General features: G+C 47.8%; 1 protein-coding gene across 1 annotated transcript in view; it reads right to left on the bottom strand.

The window, feature by feature from the left end:
- Positions 1-17,605, bottom strand: part of LOC124792249 (RWD domain-containing protein 4) — a 30,164-nt gene that overhangs the window by 712 nt on the left and 11,847 nt on the right. The gene's annotated exons all lie outside the window — the stretch shown is intronic.

Below are 17,605 nucleotides of genomic sequence, written 5' to 3'. Positions count from 1 at the left end.
TTCCCCCATCCAACCACATCTAAGAATAATACTCCCTTCCTCTGCCATTTAATTTCTGGATCTTTGTATCTGTACTGAATAATTTATTGGGCCTACAGAGGTGCACAGATAGGAATCATGTGGCAGGATTTCATTTCACTTGCTTCATAGCCATCACAATCACACAGCTCCAAGTTGTGAAGAAAGTTAACAAATAAATCTTGCTGCTGTCTTTTCAGGAGTTCAGGGACGGAAAAAAGAAATATCTGCTTGTAGTCTGACAGTGTACCAGTGGGGAATTAAAAGATTAATTGTGAGTAAGCTTACCTGACATCTTTTTATACAGGAGATACATGCCTCGATTCTTCCCGATAGCAAAGCTATTGGTCACATTATCTTTAAATTTCTGATCACTTGTAAGCTGTTTAACCAGGTTTCTTCTTGTGGCAATTTTGCACAGAGAACTTAATCTATCATTTGTTACTGAAATGCAAGGCAATTTTTAACTGTTTCAAGGATGCTCTCACTTCTTCAGCAAGAAGCAGAAGTGACAGGGAATGCAAGCCTCGATTTGATAAACTTTGTTAACCCTTTCGTGGGCAAAATTATTGAGCAGTTTTTTTTAATTAGTGGAGAACAGATAGTAGTTAACAGATAGGTATATTTATCATACAGAATATCAAATTTGCTCCAGCTGTGAAAGTGAGGTCACACAACAAGTTGGGAAGTATTCTTCCCACTACCCTTCTTTGGAGTTAAATGACAAAAACAACTTTTTCAATATATGTCATTTTTATTTGATAAATTTACTTCTCTTGTTACAATGACTGTTCACAATTATTTGCCATGAAATTTTCTGAAACATGGGTCTATGCAAAGTAGTATTTGACAATATGTACAAACACAGCGAGTGCTCTTTTCCGCAGCATTGGTACTACAATGACGGCACATCCAGTAAGTTTCTCCTAAAATAGGTTGATGCTCCCCTACAGCCACATGACGAAAATCCTCAGGTACTTTACCCCTTTTCGCCAGAAAGACAGGTTTTTGTCCACGCCTTTTTTGGGATGAGAGGCCAGCGATCAATTGTCTGGCTAGATGGATCCTGTATGCGAGCTGATCATGCTGTCCACTTTCTCTTTTACTTATTTTCCACAGGATAAAACTGTTCACTGCAGCAACGTCCACCAGGAAATAAAATATTCTGTGCCACCATTTCACAGAACGTCTGCCAATAGCATACCTTTCTCGTAATTGATCAAACTTATCGACACCACCCATTATTTTGTTGTATTCTGCCACAACTTCAGGACAAGAAATCTCTGTACTAGTACTATCCTTGTTTTTCCTTTTCACTGTTGCTGTTTCTCATGGGTCATGAATTGAGGACAGGAAAGTGACTGGACGGTTACACATCCATTTTACTGCAGAAATGGCTCCTTTTGTTTCAAACTGGAATTCTCCTCGTTCCAATTTTACATTTTCCTTCATAAATTTGGGTAAATCAAAAGTATTTACCTTATACTATAGCTTCGAGGGAGAGGAAGAGGGGGGGGGGGGGGGGGGGGAATTCACAAAATGTCACGCTAACAGCACTGAAAGGCTCCTCTACAGAGCAACACTCAGCTACACAATGCCTCTGCGCGAAGGTACAGCAAAAACGGCAGGAACTTCCGATTGGAAGCAGTACCCTATACTGTTCACTAGGTGGTAGCACCGTACAGAGGTGGGAACTGTGAATGTCACGGGACTAGGAGCGAGTTCACTGTAGTGGGAAGCACGTTTCCCATGGCTCACGAAAGGGTTAATACATTATAAATGTTTTGAAGAACATTGTTAATTAGGAATTTAAGAAGATCTGCACTTGGTAAATACGAGGGTTGACTGAAAAGTAATGCCTCCACCTTCATAGCTCTTCAAAAGTTGACACCATTGGTATGCAGCTGGTACTGGCTTGTTCTGTAGCCTCTTCTCTACAGCTCCAGTTCATGCGAAGGCTTAGCATTGAACGGTTGTGTTGTTACAGTGTAAAGTATGGAACCCTGCGCAGTCAGTCAGTGTAATCTAAGCAACGTGCAGTCATTGAATTCTTGACAGCATAAGATATCACCCCAAAGGAGATTCATCAGAGAATAAAAGCAGTTTATCATGGTTATGTTAATGTGGGTACTGTGAGTCGCTGGGCGAGTAAGTTTAAAGATGTTGAGACAGGAACCTCTGACCTGCGAGACAAACAAAGATTTGGATGTCCTGTGACAGCAACCACCGAGTTTCACAGGCCAAATGTTGACTGATTCAGGACAATCATCTTATCACTCAGAGAGAAATTGCAAGCACAATCGGCATTTCACAAGAATGTGTCAGCCACATTATTGCTTTTCTTGGCTATAGGAAGATCTGTGCACAATTTGGCTGTTGGTTGTTGTGCTTTAGGGCAAAAAATCATACGCACCCAAGTCAAAACTATAGAATACAACCACAGAGGAGTTAAAATCTACTGTCAGACAGTCCCAATTGACATAATAGAAGAGAGCTAAAAACAGGCACTTGGAGAAAGGGCTAAAAAAGACAACATGCAGAAATGGAGGTCCAAAACTAAAATTTCAATGGCCTTCACCATATTGCTTCGGCAGATAAAAAGTAAAATGCAGTCGACAGCCCCCATGTCATTCACTAAAACAGCTGATAAATCAGATGGGAAACCCAAGCTGGAACGTAAATGGTTATATAAAAAGGGCAGTCCATCAGGAAGTGGCGGACAGTTAAAATTTGAGTGCAATGTGTACAAAGTGGTGGGGTAGCACCTCTTAGAATATGACGATGGCTAAAAAGGCAGTGTCCAATACGCAGCTGAATTAAAATAAGAGGTTTTCCAAGGTGCTGGGAGAGGCTTAATAAGCTGAAGCTTATTCTCATGAAAGGAGAACCATTGGCGATGCCAAATGGACACCACCTCCTGACAGACGGCAATGAAGAGATCGGAGGGAATATAGGTACTCGCAGGTTGAGTTACAAAAACTGCAGCCTTTGCAGCAGCTTCAGCAGCCTCGTTTCCTCGCAGACTGACATGACCAGGAACCAACAGAAACATGACACTGACTCCAAAAGAGTGAGCAAGTGACAATTTTCCCGCACCCGCTTAAGGGATGGGCAGTGTAAAGTACACAGCCTTTGATGGCACTGAGTGAGTCTGAGCAGAGGACACAATTGGAAAGGCTGCGTCGCAGGATGTAATTCTTGGCCTGATACAAAGTGAACCAGAAGCCGATATCGAAAGACATGGGTGTCAATGGCGAAGGCACACCTGACCCCACAGTCAGTCCGAGAGGTACCAGTACAAAGGTACTATCGCAATATTACATGAGAAGTTCACGAAACTGAAGGTATTAGACCGAGGATGGAGTAGTGTCCTTAGGAAGCAAATGAAGCCCCAATGGGAAAGGTGCAGGTAGTGTGAAGTTAAGCCGCCGTAGCAAGTGCCAAAAATGGACCCCAGGAGGTAATAGAGAAGAGGGACAATGCCCATACTGACAATCAAAGGAATCATCGAAGGAGGAGGCATAGGATGGGTGGCCATGGCTTGCATGCCAGCATGCATACCTGCTGAGAAGAAAGTCACAGCGATAGGACAGTGGTAGTTCAGCAGCTTCAGCATACAGACTCTCAACCGTGCTGGTGTGAAAGGCGCCTGTGGCCAGACGGATGCCATGATGGAGGATAGTGTTGAGACTGCCTAAGAGGGATGGGCGTGCAGACGCATAAACAAAGCACCCATAGTCGAGTTTCGAATGGACAATGGACTGGTACAAACGGAGAAGAGTGGTTTGATCGGCACCCCAGGAAGTACCAATGAGGACACACAGGATATTGAGGGACCGCGTACAGCAGGCTGCCAGGTAAGATACATGGGAGGACCAAGCGAGTTTCCTATCGAACACAAGCCCCAGGAATTTCATAGTAACAATGAACGGAAGGGCAACAGGTCCAAAATGTAGAGATGGCGGGAGAAACCATTTGCGCAGCAAGATATTCATACAGACAATTTTGTCAGAGCAAAAGCGAAAGCCATTGCCGATGCTCCAGGAGTAAAGACGATCAAGACAGCGTTCAAGACGCTGCTCCGTGAGACAGGTCCATGAAGAACTGCAATAGATGGTAAAATCGTTAACAAAAAGGGAGCCGGAGATGCCCAGTGGGAGACAGGCCATTAGAGAGGGTTAATGGCAATAGCAAAGAGGATGATACTAAGGACAGAACCCTGAGGTACACCGTTTCCCTGGATAATGGTGTCCAACAAGGCAGAAACCAAACACACCCTGAAAACTTGATCTTTTAAAAAGGCCTGAATGAAACAAGGCAGGCGGCGACGGAAGCCCCATGTGTAAAGAGTATGGAGGATACCTGTTCTCCAGCAGGTGTCTTAGGCCTTCACCAAATTGAAAGACACGGCCACAGTCTGGGATTTCCGCAGAAAATCATTCATGACAGGTGGACAAAGTAACAAGATGGTCAACTGCAGAAAATAGCGCTCTAAATCCACACTGTGCATACATCAGTAAATTGCAAGACTCGAGCCACCATACCAGATGGGCATGAACCATGCGTTCCATCACCTTGCAAATGCAGCTGGTAAGAAAGATGGGGTAGTAGCTAGAAGGAAGGTTTTGGTGCAGCCACCATCGTACCCGTACCTAAGCCCGGTAAGGCTTAGGTATGAGTACAACGGTGGCTTCATGCCAGCGTCCGGGGTTGGTTTGTGGGATTGAAGGGACCAGACTGCTAGGGCCGTCGGTCTCTTTTTCCATGAATTTGAAATCCCCACAAGAAATAAAAACAAACAATGGAGATGACAAAAGACGACACAGGACAAGAAAGACACACACAAAGACCAGACAAAAGGAATTAAAATCACACCAAGTGTGACAGTGGTTGGCCGACAAAAAAAAGAGCGAGAGGTCTCAGGGAGAGGGAGAGAGAGAGGGAGAGGGAGAGGTCTCAGGGAGAGGGAGAGGGAGAGGTCTCAGGGAGAGGTCTCAGGGAGAGGGAGAGGGAGAGGGAGAGGGAGAGGGAGAGGTCTCAGGGAGAGGTCTCAGGGAGAGGTCTCAGGGAGAGGTCTCAGGGAGAGGTCTCAGGGAGAGGTCTCAGGGAGAGGTCTCAGGGAGAGGTCTCAGGGAGAGGTCTCAGGGAGAGGTCTCAGGGAGAGGTCTCAGGGAGAGGTCTCAGGGAGAGGTCTCAGGGAGAGGTCTCAGGGAGAGGTCTCAGGGAGAGGTCTCAGGGAGAGGTCTCAGGGAGAGGTCTCAGGGAGAGGTCTCAGGGAGAGGTCTCAGGGAGAGGTCTCAGGGAGAGGTCTCAGGGAGAGGTCTCAGGGAGAGGTCTCAGGGAGAGGGAGAGGGAGAGGAAGAGGAAAAGCCAACCACCAAGAAACCCACTAGAATCCAGTCTAAAATCGTAGGCCAAAGGCCAGACTCAACACAAAAAAAGGACAAACACTTAGATCAAGCGACAAAAACTCTCTCCATGGATAAAGCTCAAAATTAAATCTGCCATCTCAACGTCATCTGATAAAACTGCAGGAAGCCTATCAGGCAGCGCAAAAAACTGCCTGAGCGGAGTTAAAAGCGGGCAGTCCAAAAGATGTGGACCACAGTCAAAGCAGACCCGCATCGGCATAAAGGTGGTTCTTTGTGGTGCAATAAATAGCTGTGCATTATCCAGGTGTGGCCAATGTGCAGCCGGTAGAGGACAACAGAGTCCTTGCGAGAGACCCGCAAGGAGGAGCGCCACGCACCGGTAGCCTCCTTGATGGCCTGAAGTTTGTTGGGTGAAGGCAGGGCACACCATTCTTCACTCCGGGTGTGAAGTACCTTCTGCCGCAAAACAGACCTGAGGTCACTCTCCGAAAGGCCTATCTCCAGGGCTGGTGCACTGACAGCCTGCTTGGCCAGTGTGTCAACACGTTCATTTCCCAGGATGCCTACATGATCCGGGGTCCACACAAAGACCCCAGAGCAGCCGCAACAGGCAAGAGTATGGAGGGACTCCTGAACAGGGAGGGAAACACTGGTTGATAGCTCGTAAACTGCTCAGGGAGTCACTACAGATAACAAAGGATTCACCTGAACAGGAGTGGATATACTCTAGGGCGTGAGAGACGGCAACCAGCTCGGCAGTGGAAACATTGCAGCCAGTCGGCAATGAGTGTTGTTCATAATGATCCCCTAGAGTAAGAGCATAACTGACACAACCAGCAACCATCAAACCATCAGTATAGACAACGTCAGAACCTTGAAATGTAGCAAGGATTGAAAGAAAGTGACGGCGAAGGGCCTCAGGAGGGACTGAGTCCTTCAGGCCCTGTGCCAAATCGAGCCGAAGGCACGGGCAGGGCACACACCACAGGGATATACAAAGAGGGGCTTGGAAAAGAGGGGGAAGATGGCAAACCTCAAGCCCAGAGAGAAGAGCTCTGATGCGAACCGTGATCGTACACCCTGACCGGGGCCACCGTTCCGGAAAATGGACGACCAACTGAGGGAACAGGAGACGATAATTGGGATGCCCGGACAAGCTACAAACATGTGTAGCATAAGTGGCCTGTAATCGTCGGCGCCGGAACCGCAATGGAAGGCCACCTGCCTCCACAAGTACGCTGTTGACAGGGCTCGCGCAGAAAGCTCCAGTGGCGAGTCGGATCCCGCTGCGAAGGATGGAGTCCAGCAACCGCAATGTGGAATGGGATGCCGAACTGTAAGCTAGGCTCCCATAATCTAGACGGGACTGAATTAACGCCTGGTACAGCCATAGAAGGGTAGACTGACCGGCACCCCAGCTGGTGTGACTCGTGCAACGAAGAGCGTTAAGATGCTGCCAGCACGTTTGTTTAAGCTGCTGAATATGAGGCAGCCAAGTTAACCAGGTATCAAAAACCAAAAACTGATGCGTCTCCACCAAAGCAAGAGGTTCGCCATCAAGATAAGGCTGTGGCTCAGGATGAACAGTGCGTCGCCGGCAGAAATGCATAACGCAGGTCTTGGCAGTCGAAAAATGGAAGCCATGTGCTGCAGCCCAAGACTGTGCCTTTCAGATAGCGCCATGCAGCTGCCGTTCAGCAGCTGCAATGCTAGTGGAGCTATAGTATAGGCAGAAGTCATCAGCATACAAAGAAGATGAGACAGACGTTCTCACCAACGCAGCGAGCCCATTAATTGCAATCAAAAAGAGGCAGAAACTTAAGACAGATCCTTGCGGTACCCCATTCTCCTGAACTCGGGAGGAACTATGGGAGGCCGCAACTTGCACAAGGAGTGAACGAAGTGACAGAAAATTTTGTATGAAAGTCGGGAGCGGACCCCGAAGACCCCAACCATGAAGCATAGAGGATGTGATGTCGCCATGTCGTATTGTATGCCTTCTACATGTCAAAAAAGATGGCGACCAGATGCTGACGGCGGGCAAAGGCCGTACGGATGGCAGATTCCAGGTACACCAGATTATCGGCAGCAGAGTGGCCCTTGCGGAACCCACCCTGAGACAGAGCCAGAAGGCCCCGAGACTCAAGTAGCCAACTAAACCTATGACTCAGCATGCGTTCGAGCAACTTGCAAAAAAACGTTGGTGAGGCTAAAGGGGCGGTAGCTGTCCACCTCCAGTGGGTTCTTGCGAGGTTTCAACACGGGGATTACGACGCTTTCCCGCCATTGCAATGGGAACTCGCCCTCAACCCATATACAGTTGAAAAGGTCTAGGAGGCGTCACTGGGAGTCCACTGAGAGGTGTTTGAGCATCTGACAGTGGATGCAATCTGGCCTGGGAACCGTATCAGGGCGAGCAGCTAGGGCACTTTGGAATTCCCACTCACTGAATGGAGCATTGTACGATTCAGGTTGGCGCATGTGAAATGAAAGGTTCCAACGTTCCAACCGCTCTTTCAGGGAGTAGAAAGCCAGCGGGTAATTCGCAGAAGCGGAACTCTTGAGCAAAATGCTCCGTTAAGCGGTTTGCAATTGTGTCGAAGTCAGTACAGACTGCTCCATTCAGTGAAAGCGCAGGTACGCTGACAAGGGTCTGATAGCCGTAGAGTCGCCTAATCTTGGCCCAAACCTGCGATGGAGAGGTACAGAGGCTGATGGTGGAGACATACCTTTCCCAGAACTCCTGCTCGCACTGGCGAATGAGGCAGCGGGCTCGCGCATGGAGCCATTTAAAGGCGATGAGGTGTTCCAATGAGGGATGACGCTTGTGATGCTGGAGGGAGGAAGATAAGCATCAGAGATAAGGAAAGGACAGAACACACTTTATTGTCTATAATACAGCATACAGTCACCACTGATCTTGATTTTACAGTTGCCATTGCCAACTTTTGCCCACAAAAACAGGTACTCATCAGCATTTAACTTCTTCTTTCTTCTAGTAGACAATACAAATGGCATGCTTGGAACAAGAGTACCATAAGGAACTTAAGCCAAAAGACCAGTTGTTTCAGAAATACTCCAAGTTTTCCATGCCAAAATATTAGCATCTGGAAAAGCTTCAAGGCCACCATAATCAGCATGATTGCCCCAAACAACAGCCAAGGTCAGCCATGTCGAACCACCAAACACAGCCTGTACATCACACGTAAAGTTCAGGTGCAAACCACGAAAAATATTCGGGTCTCTGATCAACTGCTGTTTGGAAAACTGCCCTTGAAGGTCAATATCAATCGCCTTCAAACTGCGATACACAAGTACACTGCACCGCCAGCGACGATGGTAACCACGTCACAGAGGCATTGCTGTGGCACGTTAACACAAGTGAACGTAGCAAGCCAACACCCAGTGAACACCCAGAGATAAGCTTCCACACTCCTCGACGTTTGCAGAGCGAATGACGCTCCGTGCTGCGGCGCAGCTGGACCCCAGCACAGCTTACCGTACCACAACTTCCGGTCACCACGCGGTCGCAGCGCGCCTTATCAGTCCCGACTGCTGCGACCGGAAGCCAATTATAGCGCAACGCGGACCTAGTAGAACAAGGGCTCGCGGCTCAGGCGACCACCAAGGCACAGTCCTCTGCCGAAGGGTCCCAGAAGAACAGGGAATGGCAGATTCTGCGGTAGTAATGATGTCGGTGGTGACCGAGTGAACCACCGCATCAATGGCGTCATTGGAAAGAGGTTCAATATTCGCAATGGAGGTGAACAAGTCCCAGTCAGCCTTATTCATAGCCCATCTGCAGGGGCACCCAGAAGAGTGACGCTGTGGCAGTGACAGAAAGATTGACAAGTGGTCACTACTGCACAAGTCGTCATGCACACTCCATTAGACAGATGGTAATAGGCTAGGGCTGCAGATCGAAAGATCGATGGCTGAGTGCGTGCCATGTGCCACACTGAAATGTGTGAAGGCACCATTATTCAAAAGAGAAAGGTCGAACTGTGCCAATACTTGCTCAATGATGCTGCCTCAGCCTGTTGCTACAAATCCACCCCACAGACGGTTATGGGCATTGAAGTCGCCCAGTAACAGAAAAGGTGGTGGCAATTGGGCTATCTGCGCAGCCAGGACATGCTGCGGGACATCACCATCCAGTGGGAGATAGAGACTGCAGACAGTAACAGCCTGAGGCATCCACATCCAAACAGCGACAGCCTCTAAAGGTGTTTGTAGAGGGACAGACTCGCTATAAAGGGAGTGAAGGATATAGATGCAGACGCCACCAGATACCCTCTCATAAGCTGCCCGGTTCCTATAACAAGCCCGATAGCCACAGAGGGCGGGGGTTCGCATCGCCGGAGACCAAGTTTCCTCGAGAGCAATGTAGAGGAAAGGGTGAAGGCTGAGAAGTTGTAGCAGCTCAGCAAGATGGTGGAAAAAACCGCTGCAGTTCCACTAGAGGATGACACTGTCCATGGCCGAGAAAGGCGTGAAGGGACCGAGGAGGCAGATTATGCCACTGGGTCACCTGCTGCCACTGACTGAGTACCTGTGCGAGTGACATCCATTGTGTCTAGAGAGTCCGGCGATATCTACGTCCTCAGCGGATGCCAGAACCTCTACCTCGCCCTCAGACGCAGAGCTTGTAGCTTACGGTGGAGTGGGCGCCACCGCGAGTTCCTTCGCCTTAGAGTTCTTCTTCTTTGACTTTTCTCGCTGCTCCTTGGGTTTCACTGGCTGGGAGGGCTTCACCGATTCAGTCTCCGGGACGGAGGAGGATCGCAAAGCCCTATGACCAGCTGCTTGTGGGCACTTATTCCACTGCCGGGCGTCATCCTTCCCACTTGTGGAAATGTGGGAAGGGAGGGATCCAAGGGACCCTTTGCGAGCGAGAGGAGCCGAAGAAGTTGGACGCTTCTCCGGCTTAGAAGTGGGGACAGACATCCCCGACGGGTGGGGGGGTGGGTGTTGCTCCTGAGGTAGGTGGCGCAGGAAAAACAGGGTGGGTAGTGCTCCCCACAGGCAAGGGGGCATGTGGAGTTCTATGGCTCGGTGAGCTGACTGGAATTCACTGAACTGATGGGGCTATCATGGTTGTCGTAGCGGCGGCATATGAGGAAGTCATGCGTACAAGATGGAGTCATTCATATTTCCTCTTAGCCTCAGTACAGGTCAGTTGGTCCAGGGTCTTATATTCCATGATTTTCCGCTCTTTCTGTAAGATCCTGCAGTCTGGTGAGCAAGGTGAATGATGTTCTCCGCAGTTGACACAGATGGCGGGGCACATGGAGTATTGGGATGTGATGGGCGTCCGCTATCTCGACATGTGAGGCTGGAAGTACAGCGGGAAGACATATGGCCGAACTTCCAGCACTTAAAGCACCGCATCGGGGAGAGATATAGGGCTTGACATCGCAGTGGTAGACCATCACCTTGACCCTCTCCAGTAATGTGTCACCCTGAAAGGCCAAGATAAAGGCACCAGTAGAAATCTGATTATCCTTCGGTCCCCGATGAACACGCCATATGAAATGAACACCTCAATGCTCTAAATTGGCACGCAGCTCGTCATCAGACTGCAAAAGGAGGTCCCTAGGGAAAATAATACCCTGGACCATATTTAAACTCATCTGGGGTGTGATGGTAACTGAAACATCCCCCAAATTGTCACAAGCAAGTAATCTTCCTGACTGGACAGAGGATGCCGTTTTTATCAATACTGACCCAGAGCACATTGTGGACAAGCCCTCCACCTCCCCAAACTTGTCCTCTAAATGTTCTATGAAGAACTGAGGCTTTGTTGACATGAAAGTCTCCCCATCAGCTCTCATAAAAACTAGGAACCAGGGCGAATAAGTGTCACTGCCATCCTGAGCTGTACGCTCCCACGGTGTGCCCAGGGAGGGGAACGATTTGGAGTTGTATTTCTGAGCATTGAATTGAGGCTGAGAATGCTTAGAGACTGCTGGCCACCAGCAAGAGATGATGTACCACGCTTCATTGCAGGTCATCTGCCCTGATGCCACCCATTCCGACCAAGGGCCCTCCCCACAGGCGCCACCCAGCCTCATCAAGGGTCACCTGGCAGGATGGCCATGGCCGGGAGTCCCCAATGCCCCAGGGAGATAGGCATCTACTCCTTGGCATATGTGGGGGGGTTAACAGTGCAGGCATCAGCAGAGCGATCCCTGTGTTGTCAGGGAGCTACAACTAATAGGGTACATGGTGGCCCCACCATAACAGATTGGCTATCGTCCTGGATATTAGGTGCAAGGAAGTCTATGGTCATCGTCTCCACAAAAGCAACACTGCACAGTGCATCGTGGAAATCGCACCCAGGAATGTATCCTCGCCCAAGAGATGGAGAACGAGCAGGACGGCAATGCGATGACGAGAAAAATTGCTAAAGGTCTAAATGCACGATGGACACAATGCACCATGTCAGGCGTCCTTCCCCAATTGGCTCGCTCTTTGGAAAAATTTGGAAATATGGAGGTCACACCCGAGAGGGGACCATCACATATAGGCTGAAATGTTTGAGACTCCTTTCAGTCGCCTCTAATGACAGGCAGGAATATCACAGGCCTATTCTAACCCCCAAACCCGCAGGGGGTGCCAGCATCCAGGAAATATGCCTTCTGCCCAGATGTGGTTGTACGTGTTACACAGAAAGTGCTTGCCCGCAAGAGAAAGATGTCTGGCCCTGAGGTGGAGGATCGGGATAAACTGTGAGCGTGATCGAGCTCCCTCATAGTAAAGGCGGCATTGTAGCACTCACGATTTGGAGAAGAGAAGGGTATCGCTGAAGCCTCCTCCGCTCTTTTCCGATGGAGGAAGGCAGGGTGACAGTGGGAAGAGCTCGAAACTTCTGCAAAATGGGGGCCCAAGGTGTTGGAGATAACAATAAGGTCCACGATGACATCGTCAACTACTGTCAGCCTGCAAATGGGGGAATGGATCTTGGTTCCAGAGAGCCGTATGAAGTTGGCCACATGACACTGGAAGGTGTGGAACTGTTAAAAGAACTAGTGAATGAAATCCACCTAGTTCTTTAGCTATCCCAAAGAATTCAACGACAATTTGCACACACCTGTTTATAATGAATGCAGTATGCCAGCATAGGGTGATGGTTAAAAATGCGGACAGCACGTCTCCGTCCCCGAATTGCATTGCGGCATGCCTCAGTCCACCAAGGGTCTGGGACATGACGTTGTGAAGAGGAAGTGTGAGGAATGAACATTCTGCAGCAGTAAGAATAATGATGGTGAGATGGTCCAACTGGTCATCACAACTGGGGAAATCTTGTTCTTCGACGGTTGCCAGGGAGGAGTAAAGCTGCCAATCAGCCTTAGTAAGCTGCCATTCTGGTGTCCATGCAGATGGGGTAGGAGTCAGCAAACGGATAGCACATGGGAAATGACCTTTTTCCTTGAGCCAAATCTCTTGGACAGCCGAGAGACAGACGAGAGACTGTTCCGATGCTGGGCTATCTAAACTGCAAGACGTATCCCCAAAAATATCCAAGATATGTTCCCCAAGGGATAGAAAAAAGAACAGGAGGTGGGTGGACAAGCAGCATGGAAAGGAAAGAGGTGCTGCGAAGGCTGGGGCCCAGCGGTAGCCTTTGGAGTTGATACAGCGGCAAGGAGGCGGCAGACAATCGACCTTGTATGCATCCCTACCACAGGTTACACATTTTGCTGGGTGGCAACAAGAATTTCTAGTGTGGTTGAAATGATGACAATGGTAGCAGCGCCTCGGGTTCGGAACGTATGGTCGGACTATGATAATTTCATAGCCTGCTTTGATCTTGGACGGCAGCACCACTGTATCATTACATGATGGACAGTAATGACACCCTGATCAGAGAGGTAAGATTGGATTTCGGCCTCAGTTAGACCATTGAGCAGTCTGGCGTAAATTACACCACGGGAAGAATTCAAAGTGCTATGGGCCTCAACATGTGTACGTGATGGGTATCCCGGATGCCAACTCCTAAAATGAAAGCACACCGACTTGAAATTTGTCAGGAACTCCTCCCGTGTTATGAGAATGAAGACGCACAGCACTCATATCAGCACAATCACCATAGACTGCTTTCAGTCTCTCATGAATCTCCATTGGGTGACACCTTCTGCTGTCAAGAATTCAATGACTGCATGTTGCTTAAATCACATTGACCAACCGTCTGCACAGGGTTCCATACTTTACACTGTAAAACACAACCGTTCAACAGTAAGGCTTCCCGCCAACTGGAGCTGTAGAGAAGAGCCTACGGAACAAGCCAGTACCTGCCGCATACCAAGTCCGCAAACTGTTGAAGAGTTACAAAGGTGAAGGCATTACTTTTCAGTCAACACTCGTATTTGTGTTTGTCAATGTAAATGTTTCCTAACTCATTTTCCAGTCATTCTTTGTAGAAGAATTGGTCAGTTTTGAGAAGGCCATTCAGCTTCATTGTTGGGAAATTTGATTTATAATTTTCAAACTGATTCTTATCAAGCAACTCTCTAAACTGAATACTCTGAAGATCAACAAAACACACATCCATTTGCACTATCATAAGAAAACATCTTAATGGACTGGGAGTAATGCTCACCAGCACTTATTACATTGTGAAATTTGTTACAGCTTTCAATACATGAGGACAAAGTTTTTCCTGAAGTCATATTCTTTAACAAACTGATGGCCTCTTTTCGTTTGTTTTCTGTTTAAGGGCGCAAAAACAACTGAGGTTATAAGCGCCCATGCCACAACCTTAGGGCAATAATAAGAAAAAGAAGTTAAAAGTGACTACATGTTAAGCACAATCAATGGAAGGAAAGAGATCTAAAAACAAGGACTTCCTCTTGGAGAAAGGTCCACAAAACATGCCAAAGAGAAAGTGGAGATCCCGAACCAAAGACTAAATGTCTTTTGCCATAAAATACAGTCAACAGCCTGTGTGTCATTTGCTAAAATGGCCGATAACTCTAATGGAAAACGTACCTTGGAGCATAAGTGGTTAAAAAAAAAAAAGGACATTTGGTCAGGAAATAGCAAACCATCAAAGGGTGACGACAATGAGCAAGAAGTGGTGAGGGATCACCATTTAACAAATGGCAATGGTTAAAAAACCAGGCCCAACATGCTACCTAGCTAATATGATCTGAGGGCTGAGAGGAGGTTGGCCAAGCCACTGGGAGAGGTTAAATTTCCCAGAGCTTGTTCTTGTGAAGAGAAGACCACTGGTGACGCCAAAGTGACACGCCGACAAATTGCAACACTTATATCACCAGAAGGAATGGAAGAGCTAGCAGGCTGAGGTAGGAGGACTGCAGCCTTGGCAGCAGCATCAGCAGCCTCATTTCCGGCCAGACCAACCTGACCGTGAATCCACATGAATATCACAGTAGCTATCCCAATACACGAGCAAGTGGAAGCTTTCTTGGACCTATTGCACTAAGGGATAGGCTGTGTGTAGCCCACAGGCTCTGAAGGGCACTGTGAGAATCAGAGCATATGACAATTAAAAATCCTGCTGCTGTAAATATTGAGCAGCATTCTGGAAACCGATACTGACAATAATTTGGTGCCAATGACACATGCACACCCAATACCACGGTCAGTTTTAGAGTCATCAGTGTACACGATGGTGCTCTCATTAAGTTGCACGAAGGTTGAGAAACTTACAGTGATTAATCAAACCCAGGGTAGTTTCCTTGGGAAGCAACTGTAATATATCGAAACCAGAGCAGTTTCCTTGGGAAGGAAATTAAGTCCAAGATGAACACGGGCCGCCGCAAAAAGCCAGGATGGTGAAGGGTTCACACCCATCACGAACGTGGTGGGCTGCATTAAGTTAAGCTGTCAGAGCAGTAGCCGAAAGTGTACTCTGGGGTAACAGAGAAGAGGGCATAGGATGCATAGCCGGGCATGTCAGACAAATAGCATGTGTATCCACTGAGGAGAGGATCATGTCAGTATGTCTGTGCTAGTTCAGCAGCTTCTGCATAGAGACTCTAAACCAGGCTACATAGAAAGCACCAACAGCCAAATGTATTCCATGATGGTGGATTGTGGATTGTATTTTGACGGTGTATGAAGGATGGACATGCAGATGAATAAACAAAAAACACACAGTCCAATTTTGAATGGACAAGGGATCGGCACAAACAGGAGGATGGCCTGATCCACTCCCCAGGAAGTACCGCTGAGGACACACAAAGCATTCAAGGCCAGGTACAGCGAGCGGCCAGGTAAGACACACAAAACAATCAAGAAAGTTTTCTATCAAGCACAAACCCCAGGATTTTGTAGTTTCAGCAAATGAAAGAGCAATAGGCCCAAGATGTAAAGACAGTGGAGGAAACCTCTTGCGCCACCAGAAATTCGCACTAACACTTTTGTCAATGGAAAAGTGAAAGCCACTGTCAATGCTCCATGAATAAAGCCAATCGAGGCATCGTTGAAGATGCTGCTGAAGGAGACAAGTCCGTGGATAACTGCAATAGTTTAAATTGACATCGACGAAAAGGGAGCTGCAGAGACAGCTATAGCAAAGAGGACGACACTCAGGATGGAGCCTTGAGGCAATCTGTTATCCAGGATAAAGGTGTCCCACAAGGCCAAACCAACATCTACCTTGAAAACTTTGTCTTTTAAACATTCCTGAAGGAAACAGGGCAGGTGGCCTCAGAGACCCTGCGTGTATAGAGTACGGAGGATACCAAACCTCCAGCAGGTGTGTTAAACTTTCTCCAAATCAAAAATCACAACCATAGTCTAGTATTTCTGCAGAAAACCATTCATGACATGGGTTGACAAAGTGACGATATCATCAACTGCACTCGGTGTGCTTGAAATCCACATTGCACAGTGGTTAGTGGTTTGCAAAACTCGAGCCACCATACCATCCAGCCATGAATCATACACTCAATCACCTCGCAAAGACAGCTGGTGTGAGAAATGGGTAGTAGCTAGAGGGAAGGTATTTGTCCTTGCTGACATTTGATAGGGTATGATAGTGGCTTTACGCCAATGTTCATCTTTCAAAATGAGATTGTACGTATGAAGGAGGAAGTGCTTGCCTGCAAGAGAAAGGCACTCTAACATCAGGATCTAATCATCATCTGGTCCTGGTTGGAAGTTCTGGATAAGTGAGAGCATGATCTAGCTCCCTCATAGTAAAGACTGCATTGTACATTCACGATTCTGAGTGGAGAAGAGTATCACTTGAGCCACCTCCACTTGTTTCAAAGGGAGAAAAGTGGGGTGATGGTGGGTGGAACTCTAAACCTCTGCAAAATAGCAGCCTAAGGTGATGGAGATAACGACAGTGTCCACAACGACAACATCTGCTACAACAAGACTAGAAATTGGGGACTGGAACTTGGACCCATAGAGCCGACAGAGGTTGCCCCACATGATGGAAGATGGAGTGAAACTGTTAAAAGAAAGAGTAAATCAAATCTACCTAGCTTTTTACTACCCCAAAGAATGCGACAACACTGCACACAAAACTGTTTACAATGAATACAGTTCTCCATTATACGATGGCAATTAAAAATACAGAAAACAAGCCTCCATATGCACATTGTACTGCAGCATACCTCAGTCCACCAGGGGACCAGAACACAGCACAGTATTAAATGTACTGTGGCGATAAAGATAACCTTCATAAGGTTACTCTACCTGGTAATCACAACTGGGGAAATGTTCATTGAAGGTTGACAGGGATGAGTAGAGTCTCCAGTTGGTCTTAGAAAGCTGTCAATTAGGTTTACACGTAGATGGGATAGGAGTCCATGAACGGGTAGCACATGGGATATGGTTGCTGAAGTATGTGTCAGACAGAACACACCATTATATGCAACGGGCATGCTGGGCAGTGCAGAATGAGAGGTTCAAATGAGAAGAGGTGTGTGTGGAGGCTGAAAAAAATGTGGGTGCTCCAGTGTTAAGGCAGATGAGGTTTAGTTGATTGAGGTCAGCCAAGAGGGTATCTTTCTGACCTGTTCTTATAGTTGTCAAGCTGTAGCAAGGGGTGAAAGAGCTGACCAATAAGCTGGAGGAAGTCTGCTCTGATGACAGCAAAAGACTGTGGGAAGTACGGGAAGTAGACATAACAAAGATAAAAGGTGGAAGGGAACTGCGCATTGCAACAGCTTACAGCCAGGTGTTCAGTGAGAGGATTTGGATATGGGATGTCATCCAAGATGAGCAGGATGAAT

The sequence above is a fragment of the Schistocerca piceifrons genome, chromosome 1 (genome assembly GCF_021461385.2).
Source record: "Schistocerca piceifrons isolate TAMUIC-IGC-003096 chromosome 1, iqSchPice1.1, whole genome shotgun sequence".
NCBI lineage: Eukaryota > Metazoa > Arthropoda > Insecta > Orthoptera > Acrididae > Schistocerca > Schistocerca piceifrons.
The sequence above is the reverse complement of the archived record's forward strand: the minus strand, read 5'-3'. Positions and strand labels throughout refer to the sequence as shown.